Source organism: Amblyomma maculatum, unplaced genomic scaffold (genome assembly GCF_055883805.1).
Source record: "Amblyomma maculatum isolate TAMU_Amacu unplaced genomic scaffold, ASM5588380v1 scaffold_13, whole genome shotgun sequence".
In the NCBI taxonomy this organism is placed as follows: Eukaryota; Metazoa; Arthropoda; class Arachnida; order Ixodida; family Ixodidae; genus Amblyomma; species Amblyomma maculatum.
The window spans coordinates 9,129,116-9,149,154 of NW_028146738.1; the positions used below are offsets into that span (position 1 = coordinate 9,129,116).

The 20,039-nt window shown below is 46.5% G+C and overlaps 1 pseudogene; it reads left to right on the forward strand.

Moving 5' to 3' along the window:
* Nucleotides 1-640: 640 nt before the first annotated feature.
* Nucleotides 641-12,261, forward strand: LOC146172177 (uncharacterized; annotated as a pseudogene).
* Nucleotides 12,262-20,039: the final 7,778 nt, after the last annotated feature.

Consider the following 20,039-nt stretch of genomic DNA (forward strand, 5'->3'; position numbering starts at 1 on the left):
TCTATCACATTGTCCGTTTTTTCAACCAAGAAAGGGTCCTCCACAACCAATGTTGAAAGATGCTTCTGCTGATAACTAGACACTGAGTACTGCCAAGTTCCAGCTTCCGATATGATGGCTCTAAAAGGAATGTTAGCCTTATGAGTTTGCGGAGAAATATAATTCCAACTGATCGCCTTTTGTCTTCTGAACCGCCGGCGCCGACGAATCAAGATTGCACTGGTTCAGTAACAATACGGCCTGCTCCTTTACACTTCCGCAATCCACACTTACACGGGGGGGGGGGGGGGAGGGGGGCTTGTATGTTTGGTCTTGCTTGATAGGGTTTTCCACGTGGCTGATGAAGGAAAAAAATATCTCTTGAATTTGCCTGGTCAAAGGTTTCGTTCTTTGTAACATCATGGGACATATTTTTTTTTGTATAAGAATCCGCTTTCTTCCTAATAAACAAATTAGTTGCGAGTCAGCGCTCGTCTATTGTGTGTCTTGTGTGTTTCGTCTTTTCGCGCAGTTCCACCCACTCTGCAATTATACCAACTCGCCCAACTGTCCATCCTACTTCAATGTATTTCTTTTGCGCAGGGCTCTTTTCCGTGGTTAAACTTCAACCTTACTAATCCAGCGTGTATCGCAGCACTCTATGCGGTGTGCGTATGCAGAGCACGAGTGCTTGCCTGGCATTTCAAGAGAGGGCTTTGCCCCATGGATCTTCAGCTCCTCTATGGGCCGCTACAGCCGTCTGCGGGGCATTCCAAGAGGATGCGCACCATCCTGCGCTCTGAACTTCGGCGACAGGCTCGTTACTTCAAGGAGTGCTTATGGGTGGCATGTGGAAAGTGGAAAGTTTGGCAGCGAACATCACCGAGAAAGGACGTACAAGGAGTGGTCGCCACTTCAAACAGACGATAGAGAAACTCAGGCAAGTCTACTTTGTTCTTCAAGGACATGCCCGAGTTTGGTTCGAAAATCATGCAACTATGAAGGATTGGGAGACTTTCAAGGAAGTGGTTTTAAGTACCTTTTCAAGCCTCGCCAGAAAGGAAAGAGTCCAGGACCTCCTTCAGTCAAGACCAACTCCCTAACGAGCCAGTCCTGGCGTACGTTAAGGAGATGAAGCGCCTCTTTCGCCGCGCCGACCCTTAGATGACCGAAGGTGAGAGAGTCAAATTTTTAATGCGAGGCATTAAAGAATCGCTTTTTGTAGGTCTTGTTCGAAATCTGCCAAAAACCGTGGCGGAATTTGAAACGGAAGCTTCTACCATCGAGAAGACGTTGAACACCCGGATGCGCCACTACGAACAACCACTTCAACCGGACTACTCAAGCCACTACCTCAGCGCATCTGCAAGCGAAGAGAATCTTCGGGACTTCATCCGGGAGATTGTACGAGAGGAGCTCCGCCGATTGCTGCCACCATCGCAACAACCCCAGGTGGCGTCTTCTTGACGTACGACGTCAAGAAGTCCAGCAGGCACTGCGCGTTCCTTAAGCGAAGACTCCGACGGCTTCAGTGCATGAATCAGCAACGATTAACCATGCTGCTGCATTACGTCGTCCTGCACACCGACGCGACCTCCCAAGCCCTCGTCACTACCTTCCTGCCCCCGAAAGCCGCCCTTTGGCCCCCGCCCGCCAAGTGTACCAACGATCTCCAAGCCCCAAGAAATGCGACGCCTGGAGGACATCTAACAACAGGCGGATCGCCCTCCGTGGTTTCGCTGTCGACGCCCTACGACCCCGTCCTGGAGAGCGACCACAGGAAATCATCGACTTCTTGCGCAGCGGAGAGCACTCGTCGCCAAGGCATCTGTCACGCTTCCCATCGCCGTACAATGCCCGATTTGCTTCACCGGGCTGCGGTTACATGCAAGGACGGTCTCCTAGCCCCCGTAGGAGAAACTAAAGGCTGTAATCTTTGGAGGTGAGGTTGCTCAACGGCGAAAAGACGAAGATCCTCCGCCGCCGGCGACCACTAACGACGGCGCAGCCATTTCATCGCCGCTCCACACGAAGACATTGACAACAATACGACCAGAGTGCAAGCCGAAACCGCCGCCCAGCGAAGTAACAACAGTATGCCCCGGCCATGACCTGAAGAAACGACGGAGCCGATATCGAACGCCAAGGCCCACGTGCAATGCGAGGACGCGAACAAGTGATATTGAAGTTGATGTCGACGGTTGCAGAGTCACTGCCATAGTAGACACCGGAGCTGACTATTCAGTCATTAGTGGACCGTTAGCCTCTCAGCTAAGAAAAGTTACCACCGCTTGGGATGGCCCACTGATTCGCACAGCAGGTGGCAACCTGATTACTCCATCGGGACGATGCACTGCAAGAATAACCGTAAATGGGCGTACTTACCCCACCAGCTTTGTGGTCTTGCAGCAGTGCTCCCGCGACGTGATTTTAGGCATGTATTTCCTAAATGAACATAGGGCTATCATCGACCTGTGATCCAAGCTCATCAAGCTCTCTGCAGACAAAGCCATTCCTGCTACGACGACGTCGATGCAACACATCCCTCTAAACATCCTCGACGAAGAATTGAACGTCCCGCCCCGATCAAGTATCGCAGTCTGCGTAGGTAGCGCCAACATCGAAACCGCTGAAGGCATCGTCGAAGGAAATATCCAATTGCTCTTAGAACGAGGTGTCGGCATCGCAAGAGGCATCACGATATTCCGGAGAGGTCAAGCTCAGGTTCTGGTAACAAACTTCACCGAAGAATAGCGGCATCTCAACAAGGGCACGACGATCGCCTTTCTCGACGAATTAGCGGACCTCAAAGATGTATTCACCCTCCACGACCAAACGCTGGAAGACGCACCGGACCTATTCCGTCAGCCCACATTTGACATCAACCCGGCATTGACCCACAACGGGAAAGACCAGATCCTCAGTCTGCTTCGAAGCTACGGGGAGTGCTTCTCATCGTCATCGAAGGTACGACAAACACCACTGGCCAAGCATCGCATAATAACGGACGAACACGCCCGGCCTCTGCGCCAAAGCCCTTATCGTGTATCACCGCGAGAACGCCAGGCCATTCGCGATCAAGTTGAGGAAATGCTCCGTGATGACGTAATCCAGCCATCGAACAGCCCCTGGGCAGCACCAGTCGTTTTGGTCAAGAAGAAAGACAGCTAACTTCGCTTCTGCGTTGATTACCGCCGCTTGAATAGCATAACGAAGAAGGATGTCTACCCGCTTCCCCGCATCGACGACACTCTCGACCGGCTCTGCAATGCAAGGTACTTCTCATCGATGGACCTGAAGAGCGGATATTGGCAAATTGAGCTCGACGAAAGAGATCGCGAGAAGACCGCATTCATTACACCGGACGGCCTTTATGAATTTAAGGTGATGCCATTTGGCCTCTGCTCCGCACCAGCCACGTTTCAACGAGTAATGGACACAGTCCTAGCAGGCTTGAAGTGGCAAATTTGTTTGGTATATTTGGACGACGTTGTTGTCTTCTCGTCAAACTTTGAAGACCACCTAAAACGACTACAGACAATGCTGGAAGCCATCAAGTCATCGGGGCTAACGCTAAAAGCAGAGAAGTGTCACTTCGCCTACGAAGAACTCCGATTCCTAGGTCACATTGTTAGCAAGGACGGCCAAACACGGAGAAAACAGCTGCAATCGCACAATTCCCACCACCTGCCGACAAGAAAGCTGTGCGCCGATTCCTTGGGCTGTGCGCTTATTAACGACGATTTGTCAGAAACTTTTCGCGGATCGCCGAACCGTTGACGCAGCTTACAAAGGCTGACGTACCTTTTAAATGGGAAGCGCCGCAAGGAGAAGCCTTCGACGAACTTAAGCGCCGCCTGCAATGCCCTCCTGTACTTGGCCACTTTGATGAAAACGCCGAGACCGAAATTCACACCGACGCGAGCAGTGTAGGCCTAGGAGCCATTCTCGTCCAGAAGACTGCCAGACAGGAAAAAGTAATCGTCTATGCTAGCAGGTCTCTCACAAAAGCCGAAGTCAATTACTCGACGACCGAGAAGGAGTGCCTTGCGATCATCTGAGCTAATTCTAAGTTTCGTCCATACCTATACGGCCGACCATTCAAGGTGGTAAGCGACCATCACGCGCTCTACTGGCTGGCTAATTTGAAGGATCCTTCCGGCCGCCTTGCCAGATGGAGCCTACGACTTCAAGAATTTGACATGACTGTAGTCTATAAGTCGGGCCGGAAGCATTCCGACGCAGACTGCTTATCCCGCGTTCCCGTCGATTCTACCCCGAAGGACGGTGACGATGACGCCTTTTTGGGACCGGTAAGCGCCAGCAGTTTCGCAGAACAACAGCGATCAGACCCTGAGCTGAAAGCGCTAGCCGATTACTTGGAAGGAATGACCGCTTTCCCTCCTGGTGTGTTTAGGCGACATTTATCATCCTTCACGTTAAACAATGGCCTCCTCGTGAAGAACTTCGCACCCAACAAGACCGCGCAGCTTCTCGTAGTGCCTAAAACCCTTCGGCAAGAAATTCTGCAGGCGTTGCACGATGAGTCCACAGCAGGCCAGCTCGGATTTGCGCGCACGTTGCGTCGAATCCAGGAGAAGTATTACTGGCCGCTACTGCCTGCCGAAGTTGCCCACTACGTGAAGACGTGTCGTGAGTGCCAACGACGCAAGACGCCGCCGATCAAACCAGCAGGACTACTAAACCCGATTCCGCCCCAAATCCTGCCCTTTCAACAAATTGGGATGGATCTCCTCGGCCCCTTTCCATCTTCGTCTATGGGTAACAAGTGGATCATCGTGGCCACTGACTACCTTACCCGTTACGCCGAAGCAAGAGCACTACCAAATGGTACCGCGGCAGAAGTCGCCAAATTTTTTGTCGAACAAATTCTCTTGCGACACGGCGTCCCAGAAGTGCTCATCACGGACAGGGGAACGGCGTTTACGGCAGAGTTGACGCAAGCCATCCTGGAATAGTCACACAAGCCATCGACGAACAACTGCGTACCATCCCCAGACCAATGGCCTTACGGAGCGCCTGAACTAAACGATCGCTGACATGATCGCTATGTACGTCGACGCTGAACACAAGACCTGGGACGCCATCTTGCCGTACGTGATCTTCGCGTATAACACGGCAGTCCAGGAGACGACCAGAGCGACTCCGTTCAAGCTTGTGTACGGTAGGGAGCCCACGACGACGCTCGACGCAATGCTACCGCACGTAACCAACGAGGACAACCTCGACGTCACCGCCTACCTGCAGCGTGCAGAGGAAGCCCGACGACTCGCACGGCTGCGTATTAAAGACCAACAGCGCACCGACAGCCGACGATACAAGTTACGACGACACCACGCAGAGTACAATCCAGGAGACCAAGTGTGGGTTTGGACACCTGTTCGCCGTCGCGGATTAAGTGAAAAGTTGTTGCGTCGATACTTTGGGCCATACAAAATCATTCGCCGCATCGGCCCACTGGACTATGAAGTCATTCCCGACGGAATGTCAGCATCACAACGGCGACGCGCACGCCCAGAAATTGTACGTGTTGTACGACTGAAGCCATATTACGCGCGTTAAAGAATGTGTGGTGTTTAAAATTTGCAGTGGTTATGTTTAAGTTGCTTTGTTTTGGAACATCGAGGCGATGTTTTTTTTAAGGGGGGAGTAATGCCGCGAAACCTTCAAAACAGTATTTGTTGTTTTTTTAACAGCCGCCGGCATACAGTCTTATCACTCTGATTCTGGACCGCGTATCAGTTCCGTAATCTTTGTTTGTTAATGCTCGATGCCGCGAGTCACACCTTTATCAGTTTTGTTGTAGCACAAGATGCACCGAGATCTGTCTCGAAGGTTCCGGCCTTTCGGGTGTCTTTCCACAATGTTCCAGCCCGTGCTGGTAGCTGCTTGCGACGTTATCTAGATTGTTCTGTGCAGCCTTTAAATTGAGCGTTGCCGAGTGTGACGGGTATTCTTTGTTCGACGATCGACGAGCACGTTTGTTTCTATCGCCGCCGCCGAGTTGCTTAGTTCTTTTGCGGGCGCAAGTCAGCCCAAATAAACAGTTTCTTTAGTGCAATCATCGACCCTTCAATTGTGTCGTCGACCTCGTCACCACTACGTGACAATATGCAATTTTGTGACAAATACAATAATTCCAAACTAGTTTTCAGAGTTTATTTAGACAGGTGATAACATGTTTACCACTAAGAGCATACAAACAAGCAAGAAAATAGCCAGACGAGTACGCAATAGTAAGAAAAATTTAGCAGACCATGGGGTATACTCTTTGGGGCCCAACAGAGGAATGCAACTGTCTCAGCAGCATTATGTTGCATGATGGCCCAAGCTCAACTGTGCTGAGGATGCTTAAGCTTAGGATTGAGTGGCAAGCATGCTATGACTCACAACTATGCCTAAGCCTTTACTCCAAGGCCCAGATAAAAACACACATGACGAAAACGAAACAATCACGTGAAACAACCCCTGGGTTCACCTGCTGCACAAAAAGTCACTCAAAAAAGACACCTCCTTACTATAAAAAGCAAGAGAAGTCATGCTGACACACTTATTGTCCAAATATGATTCAACTATTTCTCTCGTCATCTTTTCTTTGTGGCGATACAAACTCCTAACCTGGTCAAACTTAGGAGTGCACTTCTTCTCCTTCATTGTTTCACATGATTGGCAATGTGAGACCAGAAATGTTTTGTCCTTGCCACTTTCCAAGTTGTTCCGGTATTCCAGTAGTCTTGTGGAGCCTGTTATATAGGACAAACAGGACGATGTATTAACAAGAGACTACTGGAACACCAGAACAACTTGGAAAGTGGCAAGGACAAAACATTTCTGGTCTCACATTGCCAATCATGTGAAACAATGAAGAAGGAGAAGTGCACTCCTATGTTTGACCAGGTTAGGATTTTGTATCGCCACAATGATGACGAGAGAGATGGTTGAATCATATTTTATTTCAACGGACAATAAGTGTGTCAGCAAGACTTCTCTTGCTCTTTCAAGCAAAGAGGTATCTTTTTGAGTGACTTTTTGTGCAGCAGGTGAACCCAGGGGTTGTTTCACGTGATTGTTTCTTTTCGTCAGTTTGTTTTTATCTAAGCATGCTATGCTTGACTGATTAGTAACTACAAGTGAATGATTTTGCCATTGCTGCTGCTGTAGCTAACATTGTGCTCAAAAGAACTGGCAGTGAGAGCAGCTGTAAAGACGTGGGCACTTTTTTTTTGGTGTTGACTTAAAAGAGATGGCCATTGAAATACGCAGTCAAGAACTCAGACGAAAAATTTAAAGACATTGCGATTTCAAAAATGTATATTATAACCATATAGGGGTGGGCTGATGTTGAGACTTACTTACTTATTACTTACGTATTTACTTATTACGTATTTGCTTATTTATTACTTATTTATTTCCTTCTTTAGCCCGACCAAATGAAGTGAGATTGCCAAACTCACCACAATGTGAGGGCACTCTAACTACTAGCCCTAAAATTCACTATGTGAAACTGCAGGAATAACACTAAATGTCAATGTTATTCATTCAAAGTGGCACTAACTGTGCCCTTGTCACAGGAAGATTACATTGATCTAAATGTCTCCGAAATTGTTTCCTTCCACTTCCTGTTATCAAGCCTCATTTTAATAATAATTTTGAAATGAGAGCAGTGCTAGTCATAGCGTGTGCATTTGAAGGAGCCACAGGTTTGCACTGGTTCATTATTGCAAGCTTTTTTTTTAATTTTCAGGTGTCTAGCTCAATGGCCGTCATCACAACAACATGTGATGAGGGTCACCGCTGTACTTGGTTCAGCCAGCCAAGGCAAAAAAACTTTCCGTGCGAAAATGTTGCGATTGGCGCAGCAATTCTGTTTGCAAGGTGCATTCCTACTCAGGCCCTCCATTTGTTCAGCCATGCTGGAGTGGCTTGCTTTAGCAGGCGAACGTATGACCGCATACAGAGCCGCCTCTTATTTCCAGCGGTGCAGAAGATGTGTAGATTTTGTGACCTGAACCTGTTTTGAAATTTTGCATGCATTGTTCAGAAAACATGTACTTCTGACCAAATAAAAGTCAGGAACAAAACAATATCATTTCTATTACAAGCATGTCACAAAGCATATGGTGTTGTTTTGTTACCCAAGGTGTGGCAAGAGGAGAGGGAGGCATTGCTCGACGCACTGAAAGTGAGAAGCAATGGGGCAAAACCTGCTGGGGACGGCCGAGCGGACTCCCCAGGCTATAGTGCCAAATATGGAACATACTCTCTGCTCGAAACATCTGACAATAAAATCATTGATGTCCAGCTTGTGCAGGTGAGAGCAAACTCTCCTAAGTACCTAACCATTAGTCATACCCTTCATTTTTCTTACATGTTAAGATAACTCATCACCTTTAATGGTGTTTGTTCAGCCTAGCAGGCACATAAGCAAATAAATGTAGAGAAATGAGAGGCTCATTATGAGATCCACACTAAGGGAGGTAACTGCCACTCATGCTTTCTGATTAATTTGAATTTGCTGTTTGAAGTAAAGTAATCATAGAAAGAATTGATGAAAGTATGAGAAAGAACAGCCAGCAGTATGATTGAAAAACCACAATGTGTATTTTCATTTATTATTTTAGGGAATATGGTGTAAGTATGGCATATACATGCTAGTATGTTTATGGCCTATGTTTCTAGTAACGTCTGGAATCAGGCTAGTAGTATGGAAGGAAAAGTCAGTGTTAAAAAAATGAGCAGCATACCTTGCTTCACGACTAAACGTTCGTTTTTTCATGGTGGCTTTCAAAGCAGATAATAAAAAATTGTCTGACACAAACTGTTTGCCGAAATATTTGTTTTCTGGTGGGCTAGTTGCCACAGCAGTATGTTTATTGGAACAGGAATCATTTTGTACTAGTCTTGACTACAGTTTTCTTTCCAGAAGTCTAGCTCATTATTTAAATATACAATTTCTTACAGTCTACTGAAGTCACTTGCAGTGGCAACATGGAGTTGGAGGGCCTAAAGGGGGCCTTGGCCTCTTTGAATAGCCATGACATTACAATCAATGAAATAGTTACAGATCGTCATCCTCAGGAACGAAAGTACCTTCGGACCAACCGGGCGAAGACGACTGATCTCTTTGATACATGGCACGTGAGCAAAGGTCAGTTGCAGAAGAGTGCACTTAACACAAAGACAACATGCTTCGTCACTTTCAGTGATACCCATGTTCTCTTTCCAGGGCTGAGGAAAAAGCTTCTTGCCACCTCAAATTCCGCAGATTGTGAACTGATTGGGCTGTGGACCAAGTCTATAATCAATCACCTTTATTTTGCGGCGAGTGCTGGTGCTGGCAGTGGAGACCTGGCTGTCCATGTGTGGCTGAGTCTGTTTGAAACATGTGCAGAATAAGCACCGTGGCCACGGTGTCCTGCATGACACATGGACCAGGTGCCAGCATGGCCAACTGCAACCACGAAAGTGGTTTCATCCAGGTGCTCTTTCCAAGTATTAACATCTTCATTGAATTTAGAATGATATTGAGCAGCTAAATTGCTTGTTAATAAAATAGATGCCTAGTTGTGTTGGAATGGTTCATGGTTCACGAAAGATTCAATCACTAATCTCTGAATTTGTTAGTTATAGATCTAACATTCAGGAAGTTTAACAAGGCCGAGAGAAAAGAACCTTGAAATATAGACTAATTTCAAACATTATTACATCTCATGGTATTGAAGTCTTAATATGCATTGAGCATTTCTTGTATTTTATCTGAGCGAAAGTGTACCCTTTACAGTCATAAATGAACCTTTGCAGAGGCACACCACTCAGATATGAAAACAGACATTTAGCTTGTTTTTGTGTTAATGCAAGCTTCCTTGCAGTTTCTTGGTACTCAGATCTCTTTTGTTCTTATTGCATATATTGTTTCAGACTCAGATGCATTCAACAAACTTTGCCGCCTCTTGAACTTCAAGCGTCTCCTGAATGACATTCGGCAGTTGTCACCCCACCAGCAAACATTTGGTGTGGAATCGTTTCATGCAGTCATCAACCGGTTTGCACCAAAGGCTTATGCCTTTTCATATCATGGAATGCAAGCAAGGTGGGTCTGCTCAATCAAGGTCCAGCTGCCTTTCAAGCCTTGGCTAACATGAATTATTTGTAATTATTACAGTTCCAACTGGTGGCCTCATGATTTATAGCAAAAGAATGCTCTCTGCACTATTTCAAACCTGCCACACCAATTAGCAGTGCTAAGAAAGTGGGCCACATATGTCCCCTTAATGCAGTAGGCACTCTGAAAAATTTGGGCAAAAATAACTGTTGGCTCTCTTAAAGGGAAAAGTATTTATTGCAGTGAAATGAAGGAGGCTGTCCTCTAACCAATAGATATCTTAGTGTTTAAACCATTAGTTTCCTTTTTGAAACATGTTTTTTTTTCTTTCTGCATCTTGTCTTTGTCACCTGTAACACTCATGGTTGGTATATGCTGCAAGTTCAGCTTCCTTATACATCACTTTAATTTTCAGGCAAGTGTTTAGTATTATTAGGTTCGGTTAGGGACATATTGATGGAGATAGTGTAATGCAGTTCTTAGCCATGAATGTGTTGGGGACCTCTTGAATAACATGAGCCCCCCCCCCCCCCTCCCTCATGTTATTCAAGAGGTCCCCAACACATTAGGTGGCATCTGGTGCTTCCATTTTGTACAGAGTGCTGCTACAGTTCCACGAGCAGGCCGCGGAATTCCGATTGAGCCAGCTAAACAAACCTCTAGAAAGCCCTAAAAAATCGAATTTTACTGTGAATCGGATGCCTCTGTTTACAGTGCATCCTGATTTATATCCTGCACTTTACGGTCTGCGTGAGTTGCTTTAATGCAGTTTTCATTGTGCATGTTTTCAGGTGTGGGTGTTGTGGCTCCATCAAGCAATCTTGCCAAAATGGCCTTAGCAGTGTCATGGTTCTAAGAGGCTTGTGCCTAAAACTTAGTTGGTGACAATTTTCATGCCACAGCAATAACAATAAAACAAGTAGCTTGGTGAAAAGAATAGGATGAAAAATATGCATGTTTTTGCTTATATTTTCTTCCTTTTGTTCCTTTTCCTCTCAATGTTACCATTTCAGTTGTAATTATATGCTGTTGCCCTGTGTCCGCTTGGAATTTAGACAACGGTGCATTATATAACACTTTATAGGACTGCTCTGTCGGCTCTACATTATAATGAGAATGCTGGCAACAGTCACTCGGTGACAAAAAGTGGAGAGCGGCGATGGCAGCGAGGAAAGGGGAGGTCACCGTGTGCCCCATCAAGGAAGCCCCTACTTATGGTTTGGAGAGTATTTCTCCTCAGTTTGCCATGCTTGAATAAGATAACTGTTTTATAAAAGTATTACATATTACACTTCCTTTCATTGTACACATTATTGTGCACTAGCAGAAGGTTGAAAAATTGGCAAAGATAGTACAACTGTTTTGTCTACTGGGGCCTGATACTGAAGGATTAAATCGCGTTGAAGACAGCTTCACTTTAAAATAAAAGAAATTAAAATGCCTCTCCGCTGTGCAACATCAGTTCAGTGCGCATAAAATGCACCATATTAATTATTTTTCTGTGACTGAAGAATAATCTGGAGCCTTCCTCAGTGGCATCACTCATGGTCTGTACATAGCCTCAACACAACCCGAAACTTAACATGCTAGTAACTTATTGTGCAAGTTTAACTAGGTTAACTTCAGTAACTATCAAATAGCATTGTTCTCTATATCCATGCTCGCCAACAAAGGAATGCACACCTTTTCTCCCTCACAGGTCATTATGCGGGATGTAAGCGTTTTTTGCAAGCAGGTTTTGGCTGTCATTTCGATGCTGAGGTAAAAATGACCCAGGAGGCTGTGATGCTTTTCAACTCTAGCCTAGTTGGCTAGTGCGCACAATATCTGGAGGGGCCGTGATCATTAATTGATAATTCATTGTGCGACACAAAGCCAATTAAGGAGTTAACTGTAAGACTGACTAATTGGTTTATGCTTCCATTTTATTCTGCTTGCTCAAAACATTTGTGTCTTTATGTACTCTTGCAGCGTATGTGGGTCGCATCCTCTGTGCTGTGCAGGAAGAAATGGACTCAAACAGCCAGGCTGCCAGGCTGCTGTTCCCGCCACCTCCCCTCACAAGTGCTTATGAGGTCATCAACATATCAGATCTCGTGGAAGCGTGCAGGTCACGTTATGAACTACATGACCGCCCAATGCCTAGCCCATCTGAGTGAACCTTCTTTGCAGACGATGATAGTGTCGGCTTCAGTTAAAAGGAATGCAGACACCTAACTTTAGTTGCATATGTTTTCTTTTCTGTAATGATGCATAGCATCTTGATAGTGTACGTGGTTCACCACATGATACGCTTCTATTATTGCTAAACAACCTGTAAGTTAATTTTATTTTCTTGTAATGCTTCAGTTTAAATGACCAAATGATAGCCCAGATGTCAAAAGTAGGTTTAGGGCACTCTGTGCATGAAAAGTTACAGTATAATTACTGATATATTGTTTATTGTCGTTCTAGGAAGCTAGCAGGCACGTTGCAGTGAATTGAAATAATGACACGGGAATGCTTATGTTGAAGTTTTTTCCATGCCTCACATAGCCAGATCAAGCAGTCTATTAGGGACAAAGTTGCATGCCAGCTATTAGGGTGTCCCTGTGTAATGACAGCCTCTCACCTGGTGCTGGTGTTGCAGTGGGCCATTCAAGAATAATATCATGGAGCTCATGCTCCTCACCTAGTTTCTTTCATTGCTCTTGTGCCCTACGCCGCAGTTCTAGTATTTTATGGCCAGCCTATACACCTACTGTGAGGCCCACATTTTGGTTTCCCAAAGCTGTGGTATGTCCCTTAGCAGCAGATCCTCACTTCGACTCTTACCATAGCTGATATACCTGTGGAGCAGCGGAAAGTGGCTTGCATCCATTATCAGTGCCATTTCCACCTCGCTAAACGCTGCAGCAAATATCACCTTTAGCTTTCTGAGACAACCATCTTTACAAAGTAACTATATGCCCGATAGTTGCCAGCAGCTACTTGCAGTTCTCCGGCATTTACTTTTCTCTTCCTTCTTTATGGGCATCAGCCATTCCCTAGAATGGACACAATTTTACCATACAATCCTGATAGCAAGTGCATGCCCCTTTCAGAGGCAGCCATATGTGCCAAAGTATGCTGCTAGCTAGCCCACTCTTTTACCCAGTGGTGTCGCTAGGGTCACCCGCACCCGGTGCAGAGGCACGGCTCACCCCCTCCCTCTCTTGTTTTAGTTACCGAATCGCAACTTCCTTTCTACCTGTTCAGTCCTCATGGTTTGCTTCAAAGTCAAGTTTGCTCTGCACCTAGCCGCGATGCGAGTGATGTGGCTTTTTGTTTCTTTTTTTAGCACTTGCACACTTGGACGCAACGATCGTGCCCCACGATTGACAATTCAGCAAAAGATCACTTCAAAAGCACATATTTCCGAAAAACGCAGCAACACTAGCACGTGTAAGTAGCGAGGAAATTCACTGGGCAAGCGGCTTAAGACAGGTGATTCCCCAGTATGAGACCATACATTGTACTAGTTAGGTCCCAAGCAGAGCCCTTCATATGCCACATATGCATAGGTGAAAGCCTTTTACTTTGCATTCTCAACATTTAACTTTTGTCCTCTCGTTTCCCCCAAAAGGTGCTAGCTGACTTCTATATTCAGACTGCAAAATTACCAACATGCAGTGATGCCATACAAACAGGAAATATTGAGCGCGAAACGGGTTTTGGAGCAGGAAGGCGGTGGGCGTCTCCGGGCTCATTTTCTTTTTAATGCTTTCTGTTGCATTTCTCATTTTAACAAAGACTTCGCCTTTTTCAGAGAAAGAAGGAACGAACCACAAAATGCACTACGTTAGCACTCTTAAGCACATTCACTCTTAATTCCCCTTTTAAAGCACCTGGCCTCACTAAAGGTGCCCTCCTTCTCATTTTTTTGGTCAGCGCGTAGTGATGAGACTTGCCATTCCACTGAGCAGCGGACATTCCGTGCCTTTCAGCGTTATGAAAGTGTGACGCAGTTGTGTGACTGGACCGAAGATTGAGGGAGGTCCGCCATTGTTGGTGTTTGCACTGCCACTTCATCATACAAGGATGCTATGGGCATAACATATTTTCGCTTCATATTCCTTGTTGCCTCTCATAGTTCAAATAATTCTGCCAACATATTCAGCTGTACAAATGCTTGGAGAATAGGGATAGGGGTAAATTTTGGAAAAGACGTGGTTGTGCGCATTGCATTTCTATTTATTTTCAATTCCGCCTATTGCCACCTCGTGAGTCTTTGCAATTGTGCCTGATATAGTATCCTCGGCTGTAACACCAATTGTACAAGACGTCTTGCCATGTCCGCTCGAGCTCCTCCTCTCCTGGACAAAATGCGTTTGATCAAGTTTAAGGAAGTCGCAGCTACTTTTTTCATCTTATGGAGCCATTGTGTTTCTTTGCCGGATTTGTGAATTTCTAGACCAAGAACTCTGAACTCATCAACCTCTCGCAATGCCAGATTTTCAGTCTTTAGGGTGACTCATTGCGTTGCCAATTGTTTTCTTCCATTCTTGTTTGTAACATGAATGTAGCTGGACTCTGAGGTGACAATTCCAGACCTGCATCTTAGACGTATTCATCTATGGTATGTAAAGCCTCTTGCAGATGTAGCTTCTGTCTCTCAAGTTGTTTATGAGCAGACAAAATCATGACATCATCTGCGTATATCATGAACCGCACTTCTGATATTTCAGCTAATTTCCACGCCAATGGAATCATCATCATTATCATCATCAGCCTAACTATGCCCACTGCAGGATGAAGGCCTCTCCTATATTTCTCCAATTAACCTGGTTCTGTGCTAGCTGCATCCACTTGACCCCTGCGAACTTCTTAACCTCATCCGCCCACCTAACTTTCTGCCGCCCCCGGCTATGCTTTCCTTCCCTTGGAATCCAGTTTGTTACCCTAAGCGACCATCGGTTATCCTCTCTTCACACTACATGTCCTGCCCATGCCCATTTCTTTCTTCTTAATTTCCACTAGAATGTCAGTAACTTGAGTTATTTCTCTGACCAACTCTGCACGCTTCCTGTCTCTTAATGTTACCCCTACCATTTTTCGTTCCATAGCCCTCTGGGTTGTCCTCAACTTAAGTAGAACCCTCTTGCTTAGCCTCCACCTTTCAGCCCGATAGGTGAGTACAGGTAAGATGCAACTGTTGCATACTCTCCTCTTGAGGGATACCGGTAAGCTCCTAGTCATAATCTGCGAGTGCTTGCCAAATGCACTCCATCCCAATCTTATTCTTCTTGTTATTTCCTTTTCATGGTCCAGATCTGCGGTTACTACCTGTCCTAAGTAGACATTCGCTACTTCCAGTGCTTCGCTACCTAACGTTAACTGCTGTTACTTCCCGAGGCTGTTGAGCATTACCTTAGTCTTCTGCATATTGATTTTTAAGCCTACCTTTCTACTTTTCGTGTCTAGGCCATCAATCATTATTTGCAGTTCCGCCCCCGAGTTGCCTAGCAAGGCAATGTCATCAGCAAATCGCAGATTACTGAGGTATTCTCTATCTACCCTTATCCCTAACTGCTCCCATTGCAAGTCTCTGAATAATTCCTCTAAGCAAGGTGTGAATAGTACTGGGGAGATCGTGTCTCCTTGCCTAACACCTTTCTTGATGGTAATTTTGTTACTTTCTTTATGCAGAATTATGGTTGCTGAGCAGCCACTATATATCTTCCAGCCCTTTCATGTAGCGCTTGTCTACCCCCTGATTTCGCAATGCCTGCATCACCGCCGAGGTTTCTGCTGCGTGAAATGCTTTTTCTTAATAAATGAATGCTATGTATAAGGGCTGGTTATATTCCGAGCATTTTTCTATCACCTCGTTGATGGTATGGATATGATCAATAGTAGAGTACCGTTTCCGAAAACCTCCTTGATCCTTTGCTTGATTGCAGTCTAGGGTTGTCATTCTATTAGCGATTAGGTTAGTAAATACCTTATATGTAACAGTCAGTAAGCTGATATGTCTAATTTTTAGGGTCCTTAGCGTCCCCTTTCTTATGAATCAGGATATTTGCGTTCTTCCATGGTTCCGGTACTGTCCATGACACCAGGCACTGCGTATACAGGGTGGCCAGTTTTTCTAGCATCCCCCCCATCTTTCAACAAATCTATAGTTATCTGATCCTCTCCAGCTGCTTCCCCTCTTTTCATAGTTTCTATTGCTTTCTTAACCTGATCCTTCGTCACTGGTGGAATGTTTGACTTTCTCCCTACCGCCAATCTCATTACGGTCCTGACTACTTTGGCTACTGTAGAGATCAGTACAGAACTCCTCAGCTACTTTGTCTATCTTGTCCATATTGGTGATGACATTGCCCGCCTTGTCCCTCAGCGCATACACCTGATGTTTGCCTAAGCCTAATTTTTTCTTTACCGCTTTAAGGCTGCCTCCGTTCTTTACAGCATGCTCAATTTTCTCCATGTTATACTTCCTTATATCGGCCACCTTGCGCTTATTGATTAGCTTTGATATCTCGGCCAATTCGATCCGGTCTGTTGGATTGGAAGCTTTCATTATCTGGCGTTTCTTAATCAAATCTTTCGTCTCCTTAGACAGCTTACCAGTATCCTCTCTAACTATCCTACTGCCTACTTCTACAGCGCAGTCAGTAATGATATCTTTGAAATTATGGTTCATTGCTTCTAAGGTAATGTCGCCATCCTCGGTTAGAGCTGAATATCTATTCTGTAGCGAGATCCCGAACTCTTCTGCCCTCCCCCTCACCGCTAATTCGTTGATGGATTTCTTCCTTACTTATCTGTTGCATTCCTTCTTCAGATTAGGCTAATTCGGGACCTCACCATCCTGTGGTCACTGCATTGCACTTTCCCGATTACCTCTACATCTTGCATAATGACGGGGGTTGAACACAGTATGAATTCAATTTCATTTTTAGTCTACCCGTTAGGACTTTTCTATGTCTACCTCGGTTCTTTCGTTTGCTGAAGAAGATATTCATGATTCTTAAGTTATTGCGCTCTTTCAAACTCAACTAGTAACTCCCCCCTGCTATTCCTAGAACCAATGCCATAGTCACCTATACTGCCTGGTCTCCTGCCTGCTTTTCCCCTATCTTGGCATTGAAGTCGCCCATTAGTACAGTATACTGCGTCTTTGCTTTTGGCATTGCCGATTCTACATCGTCACACTTATTACTGCTTATTAAGCCTAATTACGATGCCTGCCACCCTCATTAATACTGTTACGGGGATGTACGTAATGTGACGGCACTGCAATGGGCTGAACTCGACGCTAAGACTTCGGTAGCCGTGCAGAATCTACTCTCTCAGCGTCGTTCTTTTTTTCAACGCTTCGTCGTGCCCGCGTTCCTCGATCGTCGTCTTTGTCAGTGAGCACACTTTGGTCCCGCGTTTCCCGGTAACACTACCCCCCTCGGCAAAAGGCACCGTCCCGGTGCGTATTAGGCGTGCGGTGTGGAGGGGGAGTAATATGGCTTGAGGCGGGCGACATGTACAATTTCGGAAGTGGGTGTAGCAGTCGGTGACTTTGGGTGGAGCGGTGCAATCTCATAGGTCACGTCGGTCACTGGGCGTAGTACACGGTAAGGACCCGTGTAGTGGGGCAAAAGTTTCTGACACAATCCCACACGACGGCACGGAAGCCAGAGCAGCACCAGAGATCCGGGAGGATAGTGCACATCGCGGTGGTGAGCGTCGTAGCGGCGTTTTTGAGCTTCTTGAGAGACGGTGAGATTGTGACGAGCAATCTGGCGAGCAGCGTCGGCTCGGGCGATGGTATCGCGGGCATAGGTTGTGACGGGGCCAGCGGCGGGAAGCAAAGTGTCGAAGGGCAGTAAGGGGTCTCGCCCAAAGAGAAGATAGACTCGGAGAGACTGAAACCGAAACTGGTCTCGATAAATGGGCTGATAATTAACTGAGCTGTGCTGAGGTTTTTTGAACTACAGTCTCTTTGTTTTGGAGCATGGTGGATCGAATAAAGCAATAATCCCGATAACGAAAATGTACGTGTCTATACTTCTTTAAATTGAGCATTGACGATTGTGACGGGCATTCTTTGCTCGACGATCGACGAGCACGTTTGTTGCTATCGCCACCGCCGAGTTACTTAGTTCTTTTGCAGGCGCAAGTCAGCCCAATAAAGAGTTTCTTCAGTGCAATCATCGACCCTTCATTTGTGTCATCGACTTTGTCACCACTACTTGACATCATATCGAAATCATATCGGCAATTGTCTTGTTAAGCCGCTCAGTCAGTCCATTAGTTTGAGGATGATAGGCTGTTGTCTTGCGGTGGGTCCATTGAGTCCTCACTCGTGTACCTCACTCGTGAGTGCCGACGTAAACGAGGTTCCTCTGTCAATTAAGACGACTGTTAGCGCACCATGACGGAGTTGGTGTACCATGCGCAACTTCCTCTGCTGTGCCAAGGGGAATAGCTTGATCTCACAGTAGCGGCTGAGGTAGTCAGTGGCAACCGCTATATACCTGTTACCCATGAAGGACTTCGGAAATGGGCCCAGTAAGGCCTTGCCGACCTGTTGAAATGGGAATTTCGAGGGATCGATAGGCTACAGGAGCCGAGCTGGTTTAATGGGTGGTGTCTTCCGCCGCTGGCACTCACGGCAGGTACGGCCGTAGCGGTGCACAACGGCAGCTAGCCTGGGCCAGTAGTACTTTCGGTGTATCTGTGCCAATGTGCGAGAAAAACCGAGATGCCCGGAAGAGAGGGCATCGTGGCACGCACTAAGAACTTCGTCATGTAGCGTTGTGAGTACTACAAGCAGATAAAGCAGATAAGCAGTTTCTGTTGGACCGCAGTTCTTGCAGAACACACCATCGCGCAGGCAAAATGACGACAGTCCGCGCCTGAAGAGCTGAGAGGAGATGACACGGTTTCTTTGAGGTATTCGATGAGGGGAAAAAGTTCAGTCAGCCCTCTGCTTTCGGGATAAGGTGGACGTCGCGATAACACCGAGGAAAGCAGAATCGTCGTCGGTGCCGTCCGCGTGGCAGGGAATAGGGGCGCGGGACAGACAGTCAGCATCAGAGTGTTTCTTGCCGGACTTGCGCGCGATAGTAACGTCAAATTCTTGCAACGGAAGGCTCCATCGAGCAAGCCGACCCGATGGATTCTTCAGGCTTGCCAGCCAACACAGAGAGTGATGGTCGCTCACGATACGAAACGGACGACCGTACAAGTAGGGACGAAATTTCATGACTGCCCACACAACAGCGAGGCACTCCTTTTCCGTAGTTGAATAATTAACTTCTTAACGGGACAAAGTGCGACAGGCGTAAGCAATCACGCGTTATGCACCGTCCTGCCACTGAACAAGGACCGCACCGAGGCCAACGTTACTGGCATCCGTGTGCAGTTCTGCGTCGGCCTCTTCGTCGAAGTGGCCAAGTATAGGCGTACATTGGAGACAGGACTTGAGTCAAAAGAACGGCTCGGCGTCTTTTGTCAGGCGGGTCAGAGGCTCAGTAATCTTGAAGAAATTGTTAACAAAGCGACGATAGTACGCGCAGAGGCCGAGAAATCGACGCAAGCTTCGTTTATCCGCTGGTTTGGGGAATGAAGCGGCAGTGGCCGTCTTTTCTGGGTCTGGGCTAGTACCTCGAGTGCTGACAATGTGGCCGAGAAATTTCAGCTCATTAAAAGAAAACTGGCATTTTTCGGGTTTTAGAGAGAGACCGGCAGATCGGATGGCTTCGAAGATAGCGCGCAAACGTTTCAGGGGCTCGTCGAACGTGTCCGAGAAAATCACAACATTTTCGACATATAGGAGGCATGACTGCCACTTCAGACGAGAGAGTACAGTGTCCGTCATTCGTAGAAATGTGGCAGGGGCCAAACACAGGCCAAATGGGAGTACTTTAAACTCATACAAACCGTCCGGCGTAATAAAAGCGGTCTTCTCACGGTA